General features: G+C 38.0%; 1 protein-coding gene across 1 annotated transcript in view; it reads right to left on the minus strand.

The window, feature by feature from the left end:
• LOC124633663 (protein couch potato) overlaps positions 1 to 25659 on the minus strand; it is a 154629-nt gene that overhangs the window by 116807 nt on the left and 12163 nt on the right. The window lies entirely within an intron of this gene.

Genomic DNA, 25659 nt, shown 5'->3' on the forward strand with positions numbered 1-25659 from the left:
GAAAATGAAATCAATTTTTGCTTTTGTTCTTGCATCTCTCTTTTAATTTTTATTACTCATCCTTCGAGCCCCTTTCCCAACTATGTTGGGGTCGGCTTCCAGTCTAACAGGATGTAGCTGAGTACCAGTACCAGTTAACTTTGATTACATTAGTATTCCAGGACGCAATACACATACTTACATGTGATTACTCGTGTACCTAAGTACCTATTTACATACACAATTTCATTGCTTTCATTGCATGTGCTTTTGCTCACATTGGCGTCCACTTCCACCAGGCGATAACAAACACGTCTCAAACTAGTAAGCTTCAAATAACGGTCAAGAATTTAATAGCAGCGTTTTACCTGAAATAAAACGCATATTAAATACTTACCTTATTTGAAGCTTACATTTTAATTTCTGCCTGGTGTTTTCGACTCAATGACAAACTGTGGCCGCCGAGAACACTCGTCGCCTCCTGCCTGGTGGGGAGTGAAACTGGTCGGTGTGCGAGAGAGATGCAAGATATGGGGTAGAAAAGGACAGAGATAAAAGCGGAAAACACGTAGGTGCCTATCTCAAACTAGTAAGCTTCAAATAAGGTAAGTATTTAATATGCGTTTTATTTCAGGTAAAACGCTGCTATTTTGTCTTTAAGTAGACAAAAGAGAAAGTGGTCGTAAGCGAGCAAGAGATTAATGATTTATCAATGCGTTTCTAATTGATTGCCAAGATCATCGAATATGCAACAATGACAGTGGATTTCTCGTTGTGGTACTGACGGTGACATCGATTTCTTTAGATAGCCTTCTAAGCAATAGCTGGATGATGCAGCGGTATGGAAATTGCTCTAATACTTTCCATCCCGGGGCTTGTTATCTCGATCATCATCGTGGAGTTATTATGTATTACGGCGTCATCGCTTTTAATTTCAGAAACATTATATTTTGCTGAGAGAACGATGTATTTTACTTAGCTTGTCTCGGATTATTGAACAGACCGTTAAACAATGTAGATCAGAAACTGTTCACCACGCATTGAAATACCTATTTAGATTTTAAAATAATGTTTTTCAGCTCGAACTAACCGATCATCAAACAGCACAAAGAAAATATGAATTGAATAGGTAAACCTAATTCAATAGATTTATAATATAATACAGGCTAACTCTCTCTATAGTGAAGTCGTGGTGGCCTAGTGGGCAAAGAACCAACCTCTCGAGTAGGAGGGCGCGGGTTCGATTCCAGGTCAGGCAAGTACCAATGCAACTTTTCTAAGTTTGTATGTACTTTCTAAGTATATCTTAGACACCAATGACTGTGTTTCGGATGGCACGTTAACTGTAGGTCCCGGTTGTCATTGAACATCCTTGGCAGTCGTTACGGGTAGTCAGAAGCCAGTAAGTCTGACACCAGTCTAACCAAGGGGTATCGGGTTGCCCGGGTAACTGGGTTGAGGAGGTCAGATAGGCAGTCGCTTCTTGTAAAGCACTGGTACTCAGCTGAATCCGGTTAGACTGGAAGCCGACCCCAACATAGTTGGGAAAAGGCTCGGAGGATGATGGATGATGATGACAGGCTAACTCTCACACGTACTTAGAAAAACAATTTTATGAAGCAATAGCTAACAATGGACGCCAGCTTTCACACTATCACTCTAATTAACTCAGATTATTTTTATTCAGCCAACAACTGAAGTGGCATGCAGTGTTGTAATGGAATTTTTTAGTACTCAACTACAACGGACAACTGGACAATGCAATTACTTTTACGGACAACTGGACAATGCAATTACTTTTGGAGAGACACTTTGAGCTGCAACTACTAATCTGCACTAAAAACTGCAAGAGTGCTCAATTCTTTTGTAAGAAATAAAGTATCTGCTCATTCAAAATGTCTAGACTTGCTACAAAGATTTAATAGCCAATTGTGCAGTAAGTATTTGTTATTTGCAAACGACATAATTGCAATCACACCTGCAATCAGTTACGAACAAACAACGTGCCACGATGTATTTAATAGGAAGCAGACGCCTACTAGCATACTATTTTTGTTTTCCTGTTCTTACACATGCCTTCTTAGACGATATTATAGTAAGAACGTAGAACAAAACCTTGGTATTTTCCTTAGCAACCTATGTTTTATTTTATGATACTACTTATTGAAGAGGATTCCATGAAAGATTTTCATAATTTAGATTACCGACTGACATGTATGAAATTTTCTTCTACATATATAGAATTTTGTATACATACAGCCTAAGTACCTTTACAGTTCCCTCGGCGTATTTATCAAAGAGTTAAGCTTGAACTTAGGTAATACTATATAACTTCTGAAGCAGGTACCGCCGAGTACGTAGTTGTCGACCTTGAAGTGAACTCACTCGATGAATCACTGCACGTAGCTACGGTTAAGACTACGGTCAAGACAGAAGTTCTGCATGAAAATGTTTGCGAAATTCAAAATGTGTACTAAGTACATATCAAATTTAGGAATTCTAGCTTCTTTATCAAATACGAATGCAGTTAATACATGAACTTCGTTAAAAATAACGTGATCACTTTCAGTCTGCACAAATTGTGACATGATTTTCACAGAATAGTCTAATTAATAATAGGTGATGACAAGTGTAGAGTGAATTTTCACTTGGCATACAGTTTAACCCAATGTCACATCTAGAAAGATTTATAGAACGGGAATTTATTCGATCAGACATCCAATTTATTTAGTTAGTGGACCTTCTATATTTTATCCATCTAGTAATGGCTACGAATGTTCGCGAGCGTGTCTACTTCCCATAAAATTTTGCATCAGACGTAACATTGTATCGTGGGCTAGCATAAAATTATTTGACACGCATCTCTCTCAGAACTTGTACTAAACACGTAATTAGAGAGATTCTTCAATGTTTTTCGTTACTTTAAGTTACTATTACCTATGTATGACTTCAAGAATATTTTGCTATCTATAGACATTTTGAAAAGTGGTAATTTGGAGAGAGATCACAGTCAGAAAATTAGGTTGAATATTGTTTATGATTTCAATTTAAACTAATTACGAAAGCATATTAATGAAATTAGGAAGTGAGCCATGTACCGGAAAAAACTCGCGTGGTCTGGACCAGTCTCAAGGCCATCTAAATACATGATAACACAATTATTTCCTCTGAAAGCAACACTATAACAAAATTAATCACAATAAAAAATATTTTAATGTATTTTTAACAGGAAATTGTGCTCTAATGACCAAGTTATTATTGATAACACTTTTATTTTAAGCGTGCCTAATATTTTTATTGCAAAATATTTTTGTAGATCTATTACGGCACATCTCGATCGATTACGGCATTATGAATCATGATTGCTAATTGCTGAGCTAATCGTGAGGCATATAATATCGTATCTATTATTTTAATTAAAGGTTACCTACGTAATTGCATGTAATATGATCACGAATTACTGAGCTTTGGATTGTGAAACACTATCGTATTGCTTAGTGGTCGAATATCGAAGATAAACGTTACAGAGGAAGATAATATCTAATTATAGGATAGGTAGATAAAATAACAACAAAAATCATCAAAAAAATAACAAAAGTTCTAAAAAGAAAGCTGGTTTAACCAAAGCAGAATTGACCACGAGAATTATTGTACGTGGGATTTTACCTACTTATTTCTTGCACAAACATTGTATTTAATAAAAGTCGACCATCAATCAAATTTTCATTCCAACAAAAATCAATTGCGTGTCTGAGCCCTGCTTAAATTAACTTTCATTGATTTCCTATTTTTTCCAATTATTCTCGGACCATTAGCATCGATCAAGTGTTTACCGTTCCCCTCAATAGGGGAATATTCAGTATTTTGTACGTAATTTTTAGCAGTCCCCCAAATTCGTTGTGGTTTTTATCTATTCAATCAGGCGATGTCCCGGCTGTTGCTAAGTCCCCTATTGGGGGATCGTTAAAACTGAACCGAAGCCAGGTGTTATGCTTATTGCCTCTAACGATTACCACTATCGGTCTCGAAACGAACTGTTTCATTTACATAAAACACTATCAGTCTTACACCTTTTGGGATAACGAGTTTGTGGTGCGAATACTTGGAATGCTAATTATACTGTAGAAACCTAGGTAATTATATACATTTATTTTCAAAGTGTATGGTATATATGGGCTTACGTGAAAAGGACTACATGTAGTTAAGAAATGAACCAGGAACATGTTGGTTTTTACAAAAAAAAAATAAAGTTAAGGGTAATTCTAATTAAGGCTGTCATCATTTGAATGAAACCTATTTAAAAGAAATAAAACTGTAAAAACATTGGAAAAAAAACATTATTATAAGTGTCTAACCTAATTTCATAGTCGATTAAGCAAGGTACCCTAAAACATTAAACCATCTTGCAAGCAGTTGTTCCAGTAATTTGATATCCTAATGGCTACACAATGCTTATAAATTATTAGCCTTATTTACGACCACACACTATCTTGTGTGTTCAGCAATGTGGACAGTTGTGACGTCACTGTCTTCATCCAAAACTGGGCTACGTTCATTCTGCTACATTCACTAAACTGAAGGTAACAACAAAACAGAATCCTTCTTAGATTTATTTTGAGGCGGAATAACTGTGCCCTTTGTAGAGATCCGACCGTAACTCGATTACGGTAACCTTACTTATATAATATTATACAGATATAATCTTCTGTCAAAAAAATAATATGCTAGACATCCCGCGTTCCGTATGCGAAGGTGAACTGAACCCACATAAGTTACCAAACAAGTAACATTTAATATTTCCACGTCGGGGGAGGAACACGGCAGGGGTTCGCGGCAGGTGACTTGGCATATGCCTCCCCTGAATGCCAACGACCCCACTATACGTATACATAGTCGCTTTATTGATACGACAACAGCTGATCGTTTAAAAACTATCAAGTTTAAAGGCAATTCAAGTTTAAAGGTTATACGAAAATCCCCCCCATTTAAGAAAATCCGCACACAATTCAATGTGCTCCTGAGTTTAAGTAAAAAGGCTGGCACAAAAACTACATGCTCCTGGCAGGATTTAAAAGCCTGCACTTGTTGCTATACAAAAAAGAAAGAACAAATGTCTAGAACACTCATTGTGAATTAAACAACCTGTATTTTCATTAAAATTCTTAGCGGGTTTAATTATAAAAATATGAGGAACGAAAAACGGTATAAAAAGTTGGCACATTTGATAGGAGCCGGATGCCCGCGGTCATTAATTAATAACTCAGTTAAGCCCCTGTACTAAAGCTTAACACATCAACCCGGGGGTTGCACAACTTCCGGTCAAATCCCGCGCTTCCACCCGCAAGCACTTCCGGTCAACGAAACTCCCGGCAGAGTTTACAAATAACGGCGGGGAACGAATCATAATACATACATACATAGGATATTCCGTCGATATAAGACATTTATTTATGTACTGAAGTTACTGCGTTGGGGTTTCAACTCAATAAAGTACTCCCGGTTTTAGGAGCTCGGCTTATGAAAGAATGTTCCCAAAGGTTCTTAAATTAGGCCTGACACAATCATGAGGAGAAATTTGCGAAGCGTGGAATACTTATGTACTCTCAAGGTCTGTTGAATTAACCTTGGCACCGAGATAAGGAATTCACTTACTGTACTTTCGCGTGGCCGTACCTCTCTTTAAGTTATATTGTACAAAGAAACCGTAGATATTATGTTAATTTTGGAAATTTTAATTCAGTATTACTTTACGTGACTCGTGAAAATAAAAATTATCTGTACTTCTATTTTTAACTACCTTAATTATGATAGGGAAAGCAGGCCTTAAATTAACCAACTAGGCATATTTGTATATGTATTTAGAAATGATTCTGTTTGGACCAATTTAGCTGCTCTCTAAAATAGTTTATCACTGCCTTTATCCTCATAATCCTACTAATAGGCCGACGACGCTTCCGTAATACCAGAATGACTCACACACGATGGTCCTATGTAAAATATTCACTAACCAACACTAGTTCTCCCCGATAAACCAATCTTAGAACATCCAACTTCATAAAACGATCTTCAGGAACAAATTCATCTGTCTCTCTTTAAGGCAATTCAGCACCAGATAGAGGAAAAAATACAAAAGGTTCAAGTTCACTGACACTAACATAAAAACCAGTAATGAACCTTCGTGAGGCTCCCCAAGCTTTTTCAACTAGGTGTCATTACCATAGTACTAAGTGAATAATTTGAGCAAGTTATTTCAAAGGATATTTGAATGTCTTTATAGCCATTAGTTCTTAAACTGAGATAGTTTATTCAGTTTCAGATTACTTCTAGAGTAATGGACCAGGCGTCCGTTATGAATTATGAGATATTTTATTAGAGCTGGCTTTCAACATGGCTTCTTTTAATCTTGCAAAATTATCATATTCTTCGCAGTAAGTAAACACAAATTAAGTAAAAATAATACAGCAACAACAGTTAATACTTTAAAATTGTCTGCTTTTCCGACAACTTTCACAAGATTGCACAACTCACAAAATATAAAAACGCTACAATTCCAAGAAAACGTAATAAATGCACACACGAAACAGCGTATGTAGAAAAACATTTAGATACGAATAAATTGTGAGACAAGACAGGCCGCCCGTATTTCACCGGCTTATCTTCAGTCACCCGAAATGTGGTTCACTGTTAACCTTAGATAGGATGTACAAGGTGCGGCTTGCCGTCGTAAAAACAAAAGGTATTTAAGCTAATTTCTGTGTAAGCTCTTTAAACCAATAATTTCTCGGCGCTCCAAGTTGACAGTGGTCATGGCAAAAGTTGTGAGTCGGCGAGCGGCTGCGGTCGACCACGGACCCTCAGTCGGCTTGGATTACGGACAGTTCAAACGACTAAATGAATACAGACGAGTAATTCACGTTTTATTGTGTAAATGGCGAATTACTTGTCTACTGAACCTTTTAACTTTAGTATAATACCTGAGTTTACTCAACAAAAAGACTAGGGAAGCTACCATATTTTCATACACTCTTTTGGTGTTTATTTCAGGCAAAAATTACGGTCGCAGCCTGAATGCATTTTCGCTTTGCTTACTCCGCAAGGGAAATAAGCATAACGACGATTTAGTAGTGTAATATCTGGTTATTTTATGACAAGATAAAATAAGCGTTGTTTATTTACTTTAAACATCAGATAAACCACAATTGTTTAGGATACTGCAAGAACGGTGGATTACTTTTTGATAATAGTCACCAAAAAGGAGTAGTAAACACACACTAATAAATTGTAATACTTACGCTAGATAAACTAGAATGATACCATTATTCATTGTTTAAACTACTTTAAATTATGCGACCTTTAAAGGCGAACGGCGTAACAATAAACACTTAGAGTTTTCACCGTAAGCTAATAAACAACCGGTTGAGAGCAAGGTCCCATTGAGCTGTGTGTTCGCCTACGGCTCAACATATTCATAACAATTACTCTAAGCCTTATCGTGCGTTTTGACAGCACCATTTAACACTAACTTCTCTGGCATATAGAGCTCAATATTGCACAACACCATGCAGAGTATTTAGCTGTAGAGTTATCTATGCATGTTCACATATTTTTAAAGAAAAATAAAACTCATACATTTCTACAATTCCAGAACCATGTTTCATAAAAATAAAACTTTTTTATTTAAATATGTCAACGAACATATATTTTAATTTTAACAACGCACGATATTCGAACTGTGTCCAGTGCCGTATCAAAAATATTTCGTTTAAAAAATTCCAAACAATTCAATTCGCCACTCGCATTCATAGTTAGGACTACAACCCCGAAAAAACCTAATCAAATATGGACGGAACCCCGCACCAGGTGACGACTGGCAGGTGTAGAACAATAGCTCTTCGTCTCTTTCACACCTACGTATTTCGTATCACCATCCCATTCACACGTTGACATTAATATTTTTTCGTATTAGATTTTTTCAAGGGGGGTAGATACGCATCAGTTTGATATACAGTGGTGCTATGACTTTTCATCCGTTCGCGTCATGCATTTCAAAAAAATTGGCTTTTGAGTTAGTCGACGCTATTGTCGTTTTGCCTCGCTCCAGTTTCGCGTCACAGTTTCCGTGTTCATAGAGCATTCGTGGCAACTAGGTAGACTTAGTAAAAAAAGTTTTTATGTTAATTAATTTCGGCTCGTCAGTTTTCTTCAATCGCTTCGATGGTAAAAGAGATACACCATGACAACAATAGCTTGATTGCGCTATCGACTTCTGTGAAACAATGGAAATTTAACACATGCTGTATATAAAATAAAAGCAATATGCTAAAGAGTATTTCAATGCAATATACTTATCGTGGTGGAGATAAATGTGAGCGATAAGCTATCAGTGGATCAATAAACCGTAATGTAACTTTTGTAACAGTTCTCTATTCTCCGGTGGAAACAATACGTGGGGCATCTAAACGCGAATAATAACTTATGGTGTTGAAACCGAACGCGAGTTTAGTAACATAACGCCACTTACAAATGGGTTATAAATAAGCTTGGTAGAGAATAATTAACACAGATTAACCGATCTTTGGATAAAAAAATCGTTTAACACAGAGCGATGATATAACCGTAAACAGTAGCATTTCAGAGCTTTACAACAAGAGCTAGCGTGATCTATCATAGTCAGGTGCGATGTTGAATGTCTCAATGTTCGACTGAAGTTCACCTGATTCATTACTGCAGTCATCAGTCAATCGCTTATCAGACTACAGACCGACTGCAATCCCATACTGAACCGTTTCACTACCGTAATGATCGAAGAAGCATACCTATTGGAACTCTTTAGTAAAGATATACAGTAGTTATACGATGCTTTATTCAGAAAAGTCAATCGAATCGATTCCACTTCATTTAATATTCCATACGAGTAATTAGGATTAAATTATGGTCCTCGAACCTCCTGATGCCTAAAATAATTTAACATTTCGATAATCTGCTTTTTGGTGCACATTAATTAGAACGGGGATCGCTAATAAATTATAAAATAATTTAATCAAAACGCTTTAATGAGTTTCCCAATTAATTGGACCCTTCGCTTCAAGGAAAATGTCCGAGGGTGTCTAGTGATTATCTTGTGTGGCCAGCCCTCGGCAAGACCAGCTTTCTACATCATTAACCTTTATTATTAAGTTATCTATTAACCCTTCCACATTTTTATTTTATTTTAATTAGTGTTGGTATAATTTTCCCCCTATTTTTGTAAATAAACTATTTGTTATTACATAGATTATTGACTTTCGATGATAATCAAGCGGTACATAACACCTCATAATACATGTCTACTGTCCCATTTAATTTCTAAGAAACATACAACATTAACATCGAAGTTCGCATATCGAACGCGGTCATATTAACCATTTTATACGTTTATTCCTTTGAAATTAAATTTAAAGGCGTCATAAAAGCTATAAATACATGCACTGGACCAATAAATTTTCTTAAAACTAAAAAATAATCTGAACTGTTTTCTTTGCGGCACGTTTCACACTAAATAATTCTGTCATGTCACCCTACAAAGTGTCATAAATGTGTACACGTCACTTACATATTATATGAGCGCGAATGAAATATTGTTCGAGGAGCTAATGGTGGGCTTGCGTGTGGCCTCGCCTTTACGCCGGGCTCGCTTTTTCGCTGCTGTGTAGCCGCGCCCTTACATTACCATAACACTGATGGTCATTTCATAGAACTAATGAATTATTTTTTTAATTAGGACGCGATTTTAGGATTTCATTACATTAATTAACTTTATTACAAAGTCCTTTGTAAGCATGAAGGTCATGGGTTATGTATTCATGTTGGGTTACAGCATGTGAAAGATATTTAATTAGGTAATTTAATAATTTACGTGTATCGTAAAACCTCCTGTCATAAAATAGTAATTAGTATTCATTATTCAACACTAGCGTGACACAAAGTCATGTGAAAAATTATGGACATAAATCACTTGAAACTAAGCCGTAAGACAAAACGTCTCACACTGACACACAATACGTAAAAATTATATCTTTTGTTGTAATAACATTGTTTTACAAATAGCGCTAATAACACTTCAAATAAGTTGAGGCCAAAACAGATTGAAATCTAAATTGAATAACGTGGTGTTTTTTTCTCACTATTGTGTCAATTCATTCATTGGACCGTGGCGATTTACTGCCGCTACACACGACCATGTGGAAGGGAAAACTAATCTCTAACACTACTGGAAGAATGAATTCAATGATATTATGTAGTAAATTGAATTTATCATCTGAATCTACTCTTCTACATCAAATGGAAACTCCGCTTTTCCCCCCATCTTTTTCTGTTCTCTAAATAGATAGGTATGTGTGAATTATATACCCAAAAATATTGTTCAGATTACCCATTTTCAGTAGAACAAAGTCTAAGCACAAACACATTAAATGTTAAGACCACGCTTGTTCAGTACGCAACGCTCGCCGAACATAATGTTTATATTTCACGGGCTACAGTAAGATTCCCAGAGCATTGTTACAAGTACAATGTTGTTTTCTTGTGCAATATTGCTGAATTTGCAACGATTGCGAAACATTCATGCAGACACGTCCGTCTGACACTGTTTGTAGTTATGCATTGTCATATGTACCGTGGAATTCGTAAACGGCACATAATGAGAGTACTTTCAAACGTATATGTAGTAAAAGAATGTGCTTATTTGCATGTAATTGCCTCTTGAGTCTTGTTTTTGGGCCGAACTAATGGGAACTGTGTTCCTACTCACATTTGTTCAACAGTAACAAAACTGTTTTCTGTGTTCAACGTCAACAAGTCCCATTTTCTAATTTATTTATTGACGTCTTAATCAGTTGGGTTTAGCAATGCGGATTATGCAAATCCTTTGAAGAAGGTTGCTCAATTAACAATTGGCAAGTCTACAAACACTGTTAATTGACGGGAGCCACCACAGCGACAGTGCAATTTCTAACAAACGGTCTGACACTTCTCAAGTAAATATACTTGGTAAATAAATAAGGCGAATGAAACAAAGACTTCCTAGATGTCAGTAAATCATTCAACGCTTTGCAAAGTAATCAATACCAAAAGAAGATCCCACAACGCTTCGGTATATCAGTGTACCAAATTACATTAGTATGCAAGGGACAAAGGAAGGGACATCGATGTCCCAATATTTCATGCTATACGCCACGCATACAAACATTGTCTATCCCTTACTTGTATAACAGGACACACACACATGCACAAGTGCTAATCTTGACTTAAGATTACTACCACAAACACACGGGCTCTGAAGCCTAACGATATTTTATTAATTAATATTTATTACGCGGTTATTTAGCTAGATAAGCATTATGAATATTGTATTAAACAGCAACCGATGCAAGCCTTGAGTAGGCATGGTTCTGAATATAAAGGCTTTGTTTGTTTATTATTAAATTCAATCGACCTAGTTGATCGCATCGTAAACTTATAATAATGCGCAGAATCATTGAAAATGTAATTGAAAGTGTATAAAAGAGAATTTATACTTTAATGCATTTGAAACGACCTTTAATTATGGCTTATCTTTTTATACATCGCATTAAGTACTTCGTACGGCAATTGATTCTAAGTGAGCGAAATTGTATCTGGACGTAAACGAACATACAACTTATGGCTCTCGGAAATCGTGCCAACAGAATGTTTTGAAGCAGTCTAAACAAATACAAACGACTGCAATGACCTGAACATGTTAACATAACAAAAGGGTCATGTTGTCTGTCAGTCGCAGACAAGCAGACATAATTATTGATTGAGGTGCATTTGTTATGAAGACAAACGCACTTACAAGGCCATGATCTTGATACTTTAAACTCTCTTTTGAACTTTATAGTGTATATTATGGAGGATTTAATTCAGCAGAGAAATAAAACAGACACAAAATGTTTGAATCCAATCGTGAACCGTTCTTAGAAGAGCTTGGCGACGTTGCCAACATAAAACCTGTTACCTCCCAATCAAACCGAAACAAAATCAATGACGTTCGCATAGAACTCACCATCAATTCACCAAACTGTCTAAACATTCCGACAGACAATCGACAACTTGTTTTAAATGCAACATTGGCGTTAGTTACAATACACTTGTTCTTCTCGCGACTTCTATTGCCCATTACTTACTAGCAAAATACCTGTGTGCCTGATCGCTGCTGAAATATATCTGGCAACAACACTATTTTCTGATTCACAAAAGCACATTCATTCATTCAATTACTAATGCATGCAACACCACATAGGTATGCAGAACTAATTTATTATAATATGTCTGCACCTACATCAGACTAGAAAATATCGGAGCAAAGTTTAACGATTCTTGAAAACGTATATTCGCCAAATATTTACGTAATTTTAAATATAGTTTTAAAATGTTATTCTTTTCTGCGGCCTGAGCTACTAACTGTGCTTGTTTGATAGTAATATAGACTACGAAAATGAGCATTAACGTTGTACATAGCAAAGTATGGTTGGTCCGTACTCGTAATTACCTCTCTCAGCAGAAAAAAACGCTAATGCTTTGAAATTGTGAACACACAGCAAGTTAGTGTTAAGAGCACAAACAAAGGGTATGCAGAGTATTGCAAACTGCACCGTCGGCTTTATGAACATAACCGAAATCCGCAAAAACAGCGTTTGTAATGAATTTCTCATTTGAGTAAGTACCGACTGTTCACTGGACATACCTTGCACATTGCTCAATAGGGTTGAGTGGCAGCGATCTGACTGGTTTTTATACGTTACCGCTCCGAATAAAATAACTTGTATGAAAACAGCTGACATACCTGAAACAACAAAACACATTGATTAATTCTCGTTAACTGTAACGTTAGTCGGTTTGCAGGTGCAATTTTATAGTGCCTATGCCATTACATATTAAGACTTGACAAGAATATGGCAAATTCTTAACACCGTGTTATATCCCGAGACCCTTTTCATAAAGTAAACGGTCCTTCAACACTCTTTTGCTAATGAACGTAAAATATATCTTTGTGTAAAAGCCCCGCACTGTAATCCTACGAAGGGATAACCCTACAGGCCAACAGGAAGGACCAAAGCTAATTTCACTCGTAACCCTATGTCTGTATCCGAGCATATTTACCCACACCACATACTCCCGCCGCGAATGAATCCGAAATGAGGCAAATAAGCAATTATGCGCTCATATTCAGGTTCGATTACGCGATGTGGGAAATTTTAGATGCACCGCTGGACACACGAGATCGCCGGCCGCACAGTACGCCCTGACTGACAGTGCTGTTCGCGGACACCGATTTAATTAATGATTCTGGAAAATCGAGCAAATACTGCACCCGCTTTTATACACACGACACAGTTCCGTGTTTATTGGGAAATAAAATTTAATAAAACTTGTATTTCGATTAAACTTTATCATACGGAAACATTCAAGGGGTTGTCCCGTTTCGTGCAACGTCTGTCGTCTGGATGTCTGGTACAAAGTGCCCCGTCCTCCCCGCCATGCTCTGGTCAGCGCGGATAAACTTCTATGATATCGCTTACTATTCGTATTTGGAGCGTACAGTCCGTAAGGCGCCTGCAATTTTATCAACAACATATATGAGGGGTCGCATTTACATAATAAGCCTCCGCCCGCATACGAAACATGCCCAATGTATTCAGATTTTCGTTATTATTTTACCTCATTCAATCCGCTCGCAAATTATGTGGAGAGGGTTGAATCAAACACATTGATAACAACGAGGTGAATTTAATATTCATCGCTGCGTTTGCGGGTTAACTGATATGAAAGATAATCTTGTTTGTACGATTTAGTTGCATTGATGTGACGTCACGATATCCTATTAAACAATAACCGCGGTCGCCTAGTCCCACTCTCGTTAGTTAATAAAATGCCGTTATATGAACGATAACGCAGTAAAATTATATTTTATCGTATTAAAAAATAATGGTTTGCAGTTTCCATGCAAATACATTTTATAAGCACTTCAATCCTATAACTAGGTATTATTATAGTGGGTATTTATCGGTAGTCTATATTTGGTTTTATAATTCGAAAACATTTTCCATTTTAATAAAATAGGATCCCATCCTTTGTTTTTTTAATGTAGGTACAATGAACGTAATATAAAAGGCATTTTTTTTCATTTATTGTGAAATAACAAACAATAAATAAACCCCATTTTGGTACGAACCCATTTAATTACAGGTTTAATTAGTCATGCCTAAATTCAGAAGAATGAGCAAACTGTTACAAGGAATTGGGTGCTTGGTTCTGCCACTGCCAGTAATTTACCCGATAAAGGGTCTGATGAGAACATAAAATAAAACAGAATGGTCAGTTCGCAGTCAACGACACAACGTTGGTCGCGCGCCAACTGTCGCGCGATGTCGCGTTACATCGCATGGACGCGCGACCGACGTTAATCGAACTCGCCCACCAATTTATAATTACGCTTCAGTTAACAATTGACATTTGCCAAAAAAAAACACTCAACGACCTGACATTATGAAGCTCCAAAAATAATATCCTTAGATCTTATTATAAAACAGAACCGTTATACCAATAAATTTCAAAAACTAACATTTCACTTTATTTATGCATGTCTTCCGTACAGTGATGTAATCAATTAAACAATGGCAAGTTACTTTGATCTTTTAGATATTTGAGTTAATAGAATTGAAGATCTTGATTTTCTTTACGAAGTCCGACAATTTTTGGAGCACATCTATTAGGGAAAAACTGTCTTACGCCGTCGCAATTAGTCTTCAATTCACTTAAGCGGGAGAAACCTTCATCACCCTCTTTAAAGGACAAGTTTATCGTCAATTCAAATAAACAAATGGAAAACTTAAGCAAAGTTATTGTAGCACAAACGTAGCGTGAAATCATTGTAGTAACGTGATTACATCCCAATAATGAGTCAACTAGACCTGAGTCGCAATATAAGGCAACAAACGCACTGACAGATACGCAGTACGAATGCTAATGTCAGTGCGGCCGGGCTTCGTACTCCCTCGTCGCCATAAATCATAGTACCTTTTGTGGCTTGTGTCCCTGTCCACACATGACTACCGGATTGGACGAGACACCTTGAGTGTTGCCAAACTCATTTAATCCATGACGGGATCATGACATTATAATGCATATTATATTTGGAAGAATAATGACCATGTTTCGCCTTTACGAAAATTGATTTATTACCTCTTTCTGATTTATAAAGTCTCAAGCAAATATTTTAATAAAGACAAATCATTCATGTTGACAGCCGTTTTAAAATGGAATATTTTTCTCATTAACATTATTTTTCCGGTTTATTTAAACTCGGCTTGCATGAAAATGCGATTTCCTCAAATTGATTCGGGATAACTTTTTGAAGACGTGCAAGGAATAAAACAATTTCCTTATGGAGATTACAGACGAGAATGTTTGCTTTGCACTGCCAGAAAGGATATTACGTTTTTTTTCAAAATGAAACATTGAATATTTATGCAACAGATCAAAATATAGGAGCAATATTTTTATTGTAAACAAAGAAGGATAATTAAGGTTCTCTTCTCTTTATACCTAATCCAGCAAAATGTTTTAAAAATCTCTATATTTCTAAACTAGCTTCTGCCAGCGGTTTCACCCGCATCCCGTGGGAACTACTTCCCGTACCGGGATAAAAAGTAGCCTATAGCCTTCCTCGATAAATGGGCTATCTAACACTGAAAGAAATTTTCAAATAGGACCAGTAGTTCCTGAGATTAGCGCGTTCAAACAAACAAACAAACAAACAAACAAACTCTTCAGCTTTATAATATTAGTATAGATATCATAGTACTTAAGCACTGCAATTTTTTAGCTTGCACTTTCAAACTCGCAACAAAAAAAAAGTTTCCTTAAAGATTTAAAACGTGTCACCTGTCCTTCTACACGGCACACGGCGTTTCAAACTTGTGTAACATAAATACTGCTAAACACATAGTACTTACAAAGTGTTCTACCAGGCTTTTACTTCCCGTTTGCCGGGCTCTTGGGTAAGCCACTACATCTATACAAGGTGTTGATTTGCATTTGTGCCATAGTTCAGGAGGAGGACATACAATACGTAAATAATCGATTGGAATTACAGTAGATGGGAAATAACTAATATGCACTGCTTTTTTTGTCATTGTAATGTCGTGGTATTTCCGAAGTAATCCAATTTTATGAATGAAATTTATGAATGATCGATGCGTATGCTTTGTGTTTGCGTTTGTGTGAGGGTGCAGCACGGTTTTAACGCCAGTAACATACGCGCCAAGTTTAAATACGGCTAGATGACATTTACGGAATTCCGAAAAAAAATTAAAGAAAAAAAATTACGTACCAATTTTTTTATTGATTTGGGTCGAGAATCATTAGCATAATTACCTCCTTGAATATGGCACGGATGCAAATCAACAGCTTGTATACACTATAGTATAGTAGGTATAAGTATAGCAACCGATACAGGTACGCGTACGTGAGGAGAGCGCTATGCGGAGGATTCCATGAGCCCCATCGCGACTTTACAATAGATTAAAATTTTATTAATATTCCGCTATACACGATACATGTGTTAGGTCAATTCGCTGCGGATTAAATTCTTTTTGTTTGGGTTGAAAAGAAATTAATGGAATTTAAAATATTACAGGTTAGGCTACCCATTCGGTCCTGCTATTAATAGAGTAACTTTTGCTGTATTCTTTCCAAAAATATTTTTACATATTTCCACAAAATCTCCTAATATATTGTTTCCAAGTACTTCTAGAACCCAGAACTACCTTTTACTCAGTACATATCGTCGTCCACTAAAAATACTAACGTTCGAATTTTAGAAATAGCATTTCTTGAAACTGGTCAAGCAAAAACATTGCAATTCAATTTAAACTTTACTCTGGTATCCAACTGCTCTAGTTTTAGAATATTCACAAAGATACAGCTGAGATACGAGATACGTTATGTATAGTTATATAGCAAAATGTAATCTAAACAATAAATAAAGACAATGCATCGAGTGACCTCATTCCGATCATCGCAAGTTGATCGAATGTGACGCATCGTGCATTTTAATTGTTGCACTTCGTTGCGTCAATTATATTGACTCTTGGTCAGGTTAGAGGTGTATTACATCGAGTTTGTTAGCGACACTTATGTAGGTACTTGCGGATTATTGCCCACCATGAATTTGTTATGACTTCGAAATCAAAAATGGTACGAGTATCCAATATAAAACAATCTGTGAAGAATTAAGAAGAAATAATGTAATCGAAAAGGACTTCTTAAATTATATGGTTATATAACCCCAGTCGTTAATTTAGTTCCAAGTACAAAAATTGTATCATGAAACTATGTGAACGCGGCCCAAACATTGCTATTTATCATGCATTAATTGAATATACTCGTGCATACTTAATAGACGGTGTAATAAATCTGTTGTAATAATTTCCGATACGCATACTGATAGCCAATGTGCGTCGAAACCGAAGGATACTATTACGAACAGTCCCACGTCGAAACATTGCACAATTCGTAAAGACAATAAACAAATTGTGTAATAAATAACAAAGCATTATGTTATAAACAATCAAATTGGTTATCTGTCACGTTTAAAGAATCGATCTACGCGTGTATCGGAATAATTGATATAACATTGAAATAAATTAAATACTGCATTGCTAACCGATAAACTATTCGCATTGGCACGTTTAGTAATGTCTTTGATATTGTTTACGTAATTTTGCTTCTTGTAAATCAAAGAATTTATATAATGGGCATACATTAATTTAGAACCGGGCAATATGTATCATACAATATCGTTACGATAGTTTGTGCCTTTAAGCGATATCTTAACAACAACAGGTGGATTTTCTTCCAAGGGCATGCCGAGGAATATAATGATCTGCATCTCAACCTACTTAAAAGTAGAAGTTCGTAGCTGGATAAATTCTCGCCCTTGGCAGGCAGTGGAGGCACATGACGAAGTGTCGCCCACCTGTATTCGAGGGACGCGATCAAATGCCGCAAATGGAATAGTGCGTCGAGTTCCGTGCCGGTTATTATTGGTGCGGGACAATATGCATGACCCAGTGGCGTTCGGTTTAATATTCAAGAGCCGCGCGTCCGTGGCGCACGCCTCGCTGTAATAAAAGCACGCTCCGACGCTTAACGAGCCCGACCGATGAGCTCCTTCGTATTTCAAACAAGGCGACCCCGCACGTGACCGCAACGAGGCAAGAACTTAATTTGTGCAGTAACAAGAAGATTGTGAATTATTGGCCGCGTTAATACTATGTTTGAACACGAACCCCCCGATGTCGGCGCCCTGATACCGCTCCGTGCTACACCAAAACTTACCCCACAGTTCCCTCCGAGACATCCTTATAATTGAACTCCCCTTGATAACTCCGAGCCGTACCAACAAATTTAATTTAGTCAGCTAAAATTATTGGAGTGATAAGAAAATCTTTAAAGCTAGAAAACTCCAAAACTCCGTGTCTGCAGAAAACACGTTAAGTTAGAAACTTTTTAAATAGATTCCTAATTATGTAATCAGATTCTTTCTCGCAAATTATTTTGAGTAAAGAATATCTTCGTTTAAAAATTCACTTTCCATTTTGTCCTCACAATGGAGGACAAAGTTTGAAGAATTTAAACGTGACCGAATTTCTGAATAATTTGTTACTGGCAAAATAGGCATCAAATATATTTTATTTAAGAATAATATTCATTTCTGAAACAACTGCAAGTATAACCGAGGACGGAATAGTATTAAGTGAAGAGTTAAATATATGCCCTGCTAGCAGTTTCGAACTGAAACTTTCCGGGGTTCAAAGAAAGTTATCAGCAATCGAGGGCCCATTGATTGCGCACAAAGAGCCTTTCGTCTTGCGACATTCGAGTTCGATTTTCCGCTCACAATGCGGGCGTCGATTTTCGTCTTGCATTCTGGATTATACTTCCACGGTCCATTCGGTTTGCGTCCATATTGTGCGACCCTCTCCCAGTAGCTTTGTCGTAACGTCTGTTGGAGCAACAATTGCATATTTTTCGCCGACGTCATTTATCAGGCTCCGCACAACAATATCTGTGAATTAATACATTGCTAGGATTCATAAAGCTTTAGGGTGCGTCCATTTTGGCACGCAGCCAAGTTGGTTGCACAATACACGATAAATACCTACTACTGCAACTACTCTTAATTACTTCACTCACATTAAGTAGCATATAGCTACTGGTGTAAGCGAGACCGATATGGCCTGGTTAAAAATAAACACTGGTACATTTTACAACCAAATTGCCCGTAAAATACTAAATGCCTTTAAATAGATTTTTCTTTTTTGGAAAATCCGGACATTTGGAAATAAGCCCCAAATGAAAATTCCTCAAAATCGTGTAAACGAAAATTCGCTAGACCGATATAAAGCCGGACGCATGGTACTGCACGGATAATTAACCCTCGCGTTTTAAATTTCCTTTTTTGACTTTAAAACATCAAACGAGAACATTTTGCTCTCTTTGGTCGGCGGACGATCGTCGGTAATCCGAGGTGCAAAAGCGATAGAGAGGCTGTGCTCAGCGCATTGGAAAACAGTTATTAAATGTGCAACGTCTCTGTTTGCGTGGTCAGTCCAGTGCACTCAGCTGGAGCTGACCTTAGTTGATGTGCTCTGATTTATAAAGCCCCGGGATGTCGTAAAATGTAGCCGTCCCCAAGTGTCGGTGATGAGTTACGGCGACGATTACAGCTGTCTCGTCTTAATGTCGGATTAATGTCTCAAATGTAGCTGAACTACTTTTAGACTTCCTAAACATATTCGCTGTCATCTCTTCGTCATAATTATGAAGCATGTATAACACAAGAATTTTAAAACATTTCTCGGGTATCATAATTCTTCTAATATTTTAAGGCGACCTTCATTACTAAATATCTTGAAATCAAGTCCTAACAGTTGGCAAGAACTTTGACAGGTCTCTGAAGTTACACAAATAGGTTAAATAACTTTCACAAAGCGTTACCTAAAAATTGTTTTAAAGCCGTAACACGCTCCCGTCAAAAAGCCAAAATCGACCAACAAATTCAATTAAAAGTTTTCTACGAGTAACTCAAACCGACGAACATTAGATAAAGCTCGATTAATTATTACTCTGTTAATGGACAAAAGAACCTCTTTGCAGCGCCTGGCAAACAAGATTCCAACTGAACTAGACAAAAGCTTGAACGTAAACACCAATCGCTCATTGAAGCGACCCTTAAACGCGAAGCTCGGAAAACTATCCCTCCTTTTTCCACGTTTAGTTAGAATATATCTATCTTTATCGTTCTGTAAGGGGAAATGCGGGAGCAGCTATTTGTTTTTACAGTCGAGCGCCGACGAACAAATTAGGTGGACAAACTGTTGAAACGGTCGAGGTGTCTATATTCCACTCTGCGGAAATTCTTCTCTTAAAATCGTTCCAGAGAGAATGTCTCCGCGATTGAACTCGAGCGAGGTAATAATTTTCTCTTCAGTTCCCATGGAGATGTTCCTTCGATCTGCGTATTATTGGCAGATACTTAAAGGATTTTCAAGAATGAAAGCGATATCTTCTATATGTATTTGCTTTCTTTTCAACTTTCAAGTTCATCTTTATTACTTGTTTATTGCCAGTTTACTATTTATTGGATTTTGTTAGTATTTTCTATCATTATTTGTATCGGATATTAAAAATATACAAAAGACATAATCGTAATAAAATTAATAAAAAAAGATTTACAATAGTACTTACCTATCTACTCTACATATTGAAGAAATGAAGAAGAAATAAATTTCCTGCAGGACCTGAACAATATATCTTTTGTGGAAACCTGTAATAATTTATCTGTCTGAATTTACTTAAGTAATTTAGGTCTTCGGAAAACACAAAGAGGATAAGTGGGTTTTGTCCGATGTTTGAGGGCGTTTGAGGCTAATTCATTGCACGTTTCAGGACATAGGAAAATCGTAAAATATTGGAACGAAAAGCATTGGAACTGTGAAATAATCGCGCTACATGGGTATGTAAATTTATGTAATACACTTTCGAAGAAATTGGAGCCATTAGGGATTCTGATTACTAAAACATTGGTCTGCGATCGGAGTAGCAACGTTGCGAAACCACTCACGAACGAATTGGAAAAGTGGGGTTCATATGTAACGTGTAACACGATATTGAAACTAGAAATGAATGCTAAGTCTACTGTTTGCTATTCTGAAATGCCTTTAAATATTTTATAATACCTTAATCTAACAAGCCCTTAAGGCGATCAAAGGAAATTAGCAATTCAAAAAGAGATGACATTAAAAATCCTTTGTAAGATTTAAAAATATTTTTGTTCACAAATTGGACAGCCCAATTGACACCTCAACATTGAAATTAGCCAATCATTTTAAAATAAACCCTATCTCTTTGACTACCGTTACAGGTTTCTATTTTATGTCTTAGACATTGAAAACAAAGCCTTAAGTACATTAATTTAATAAAATGTAACTATTTTCGTAGGTATGTTAAAATGTGTTAATAAGTTCTGTAAATGACACCGAAAACAAACAAATATTTGCTTACATTAGCATTAGTAAATATTTTGGCCACGTTGTTCTGTGAAGTTGTAGCGTCGCGTAACTTTCGCGGACAAAATGTGAACGAACGGTTGAACAAAAAGTAGTTACAGGTTTCAGGAAGCCGTACCGGTGTTGTCTGGTGGGGCCGGCGGGTGACGCGCGACTTGTCACCCGATCGCTCCGGATACAAGGGGAAAACGATCGATGCATTTATCAGGCTTACAAAATACCAACCAATAAGTGTTTCTGTCACTACTGGGGATTTTATACAGCCCTGTTCGAGAACGTTTAGGACATGTGATGGTATCTCAGATCTTGTGGTTACAATGTTACAATTTATGTTTAGTTTTATTGATCGTTCCGCTTAAAGCTTGAGTGAAGAGGCAGCACCTATTACTAGAGTAAGCCATTACCATATATTGGTGATAAAAAATAAGGATGGACGAACCAACATTCAAACTTAATGATCCAAAAGCAGTCAATACTCAAAATTAAATTGATGAATGTGTCCGGTCGCAAAGCCTCGTTCCGCTCTAGCTGGCATTAAAAATCGCCAGATAAAAGTTTATTACACGCAATTGTTAAATAAAAATAGATGGTGGTGTCGGGCGGCAGACCCGACGGCGCCACTGCGTCGTCTGCCGCCACCAGCCGCCAGACAAACGCACTCCCGTGCTCCCGGTAACCCCCCGAGATTACACACGAAACGACGTCAAACTCGATTGCGATTGTATGAGCGCACGACAACAGAACAAAAGCAAAAGAAAACTCGAGACATTTTCCCATTTAAAAATAGATGCTTGTATTAGCTATGTTTTGGTTTGAACAGTGAGCAAATCTCTTAAGGGATAGGCATCGTTCAGACCAAACGTATTGTCGGCCGCTGACTGTGAGCGCGCGTTACGCAGTTTATTGCTTTTCCATATATATTGAAATTGTCGTTCACACCGAACCGACTATACGCTATTACGTCGTCTGTTGTCGCTGACTCTCAGTGGCCGATTATTTTACTACGCGACTATGCACGGCGGACGCGGAATGGCTACGCGGACGCAGTTGCCGAATAGCGCCGCTCCGCCGCGCCCGCACCGCCGCGCGCCTCTGCCGCAATACACTCGAGAAACAAACTTCAATGAGGATAGACGTGACACGTGACACCTCGCGATGTTCGACACCGAAAAGTTTATTGCAGAAGTACATTCTAGAGAATGAATTTGGAATGCGAATTCAGAAGAATTTAGTGATAGAAACTTACGATGCGCTTGGGAAGACATAGCATCTGTTATGTATGAAGATTGGGGGGTTCAAATACTGAGCTCTTTTATGTGTAGAATAGTCAGCCGCTCAGCGTACGCATCTAGTGTGAACCTACACGAGCCTATTCTTTTGTTCACACATGTAGCGCATCGTACGCTATAGCTTATTGTCGGCTTGGTGGGTACGGGTACTGCAGATTGAGTCGACGTTCACACTGGGGCAGACAGTGAGTATACTCACAGTCAGCGGCGGACAATACGTTTGGTGTGAACAATCCCATACACTTGAAGAATTCCTCCAAAGATTGAAATATCAGGGTAAATGTAGCGATCCAAAAATATTATGTAAGGATTGGACATATCGCAATTTTTATGTATTTATTTAAGTTACCAATAATCAGATCGCTTATAGTGGTATTATGATAGCACACATAGCGCGGCGCACTTGTGTATAGTTACTTCAAGCAACAGTGAACCGCATGAATGAATGCATCCACGCTACGTGAGCAAAGGACCCTGTTTATAAACCAGCCCCTACGCTCCGCCGACCGGACTCGCATCAAAGCGAAGTGGGAAATCAACACTAACTTGCCAAACAATGGAAACTGGACGCAGACAACAGTATTTATTTGGCGGATTCATTATGAAAAGGATTTACACAAAAAGTGCTGAACAAAGGTTGAACTGTTAACTATGTTGGTCAGGTTTGTTGTGGCTCGTTTTGCAGCCATATTATTGTTAAGTTGCGATTTGGAAAATAAAATACGGAAAATACAGATTGGACTGTTTAGTTTATGAAAATAAACAATTAATGCCACGTTTAACAAAATTAATAGCACACCATATTTCATTACAAAAGCTAGATTTTATTTTCACTCTATTTTTAACTGGTTTGCAGTGAAATTCATAATCACATTATATTTTCGTAAGTGAAAATGTGTGTTCACGATTTTTTTGCTTTTTATTATTATTATCTTGTATGTCTCTGACCGACCACGGGACTACAGAGTCCCGGATTTTTGGAAGGCGAACGTGGGGCCGAAGCCAACACGCTGAAGCCCTTTTGAGACAACTTTATGAAATGGCGACACAAAACCGACGATTATCCCCGTATACACTATAGAAATGTACCCAAGGACAATCCCCGGTTCTGTGCTAAACTATTGCTAACTATGGATGAAAACTACTTGGGCTATTGTGATGGGATGCTAATGGACTAGGAATGGGGAAACTACGGGAACTATGGCACCTGCCGATGACAATGTATTAAATACATGTTAAAATGGCAGGTGGAGACTCGCCAACTCACTTACTGGGCCCCCGGGAATCAGTCACTGAAAAGCAACAAGAGGGCAACAGGGACATGAGCGGCTGAGAAGGGTGAGGATACCTCGGCGGACTTTAAACGCAGATCACGCGCTCCCTGTGGGTCCAGCATCACCGGCCCACTCGCCACTTACCACGAGGCACCTACCCTCCGAGCAGGACTAACCTTGCTCTAGCGACTCCACTCTGACCGGCCGATGAAGGCAAGCCAAGAGGCGGGAGACCTATCCCCCGTCATGCTTCACTCCGGCAAGCCGGAGGTGGGGGACAGTATACTCTCCCTGGAGCACTCGGATATATAGCCCCGCGGGGTCGCTACTCCCCGTCATCCGCCTCAGATGCCCTGCGGGGCTTATTATTATTTCTTGTATGTCTCTACCAGACCTCGGGACTACAGAGTCCCGGATTTTTGGGAGGCGAACGTGGGGCCGAAGCCAACACGCTGAAGCCCTTTTGAGACAACTTTAATGAAATGGTGACACAAAACCGACGATTATCCCTGTATACACTATAGAAATGTACCCAAGGACAATCCCCGGTTCTGTGCTAAACTATTGCTAACTATGGATGAAAACTACTTAGGCTATTGCGATGGGATGCTAATGGACTAGGAATGGGGAAACTACGGGAACTATGGCACCTGCCGATGACAATGTATTAAATACATGTTAAAATGGCAGGTGGAGACTCGCCAACTCACTTACTGGGCCCCCGGGAATCAGTCACTGAAAAGCAACAAGAGGGCAACAGGGACATGAGCGGCTGAGAAGGGTGAAGATACCTCGGCGGACTTTAAACGCAGATCACGCGCTCCCTGTGGGTCCAGCATCACCGGCCCACTCGCCACTTACCACGAGGCACCTACCTCCGAGTGGGCTGTTAACCCTGCTCTAGCGACTCCACTCTGACCGGCCGATGAAGGCAAGCCAAGAGGCGGGAGACCTATCCCCCGTCATGCTTCACTCCGGCAAGCCGGAGATGGGGGACAGTATACTCTCCCTGGAGCACTCGGATATATAGCCCCGCGGGGTCGCTACTCCCCGTCATCCGCCTCAGATGCCCTGCGGGGCGCATATATTATTATTCTTTATTGCACACATAAATACATTTGACACACTGAAAACGGAGACATTATGTACAACGGCGAGCTTAACCCAGTGTTGGGTTCTCTTACAGCCAACCTTAGAGTGAAAGAGTGATTTGATGGGGTAGGGCGAATGTGCAACGTTATACTAATAACAATAATATATATGTATAATATCTTAATAACATCATATGTATAATATCTTTTTATTACAATTTAAAACAGTTATGTTTATGACATAGGTAATAAACAGCGAATATTACGGAACCAAGTATCATTACGCTAAGAAACGCTGCGTAAATGTTTGGATTGATACTAGTGTAGTAATTCATTTCGACTCATGCTCTAAAGAATGTCGTACGGATCATTTAGTTATTTTTGCCAGGTA

The sequence above is a fragment of the Helicoverpa zea genome, chromosome 10, assembly GCF_022581195.2.
Source record: "Helicoverpa zea isolate HzStark_Cry1AcR chromosome 10, ilHelZeax1.1, whole genome shotgun sequence".
NCBI lineage: Eukaryota > Metazoa > Arthropoda > Insecta > Lepidoptera > Noctuidae > Helicoverpa > Helicoverpa zea.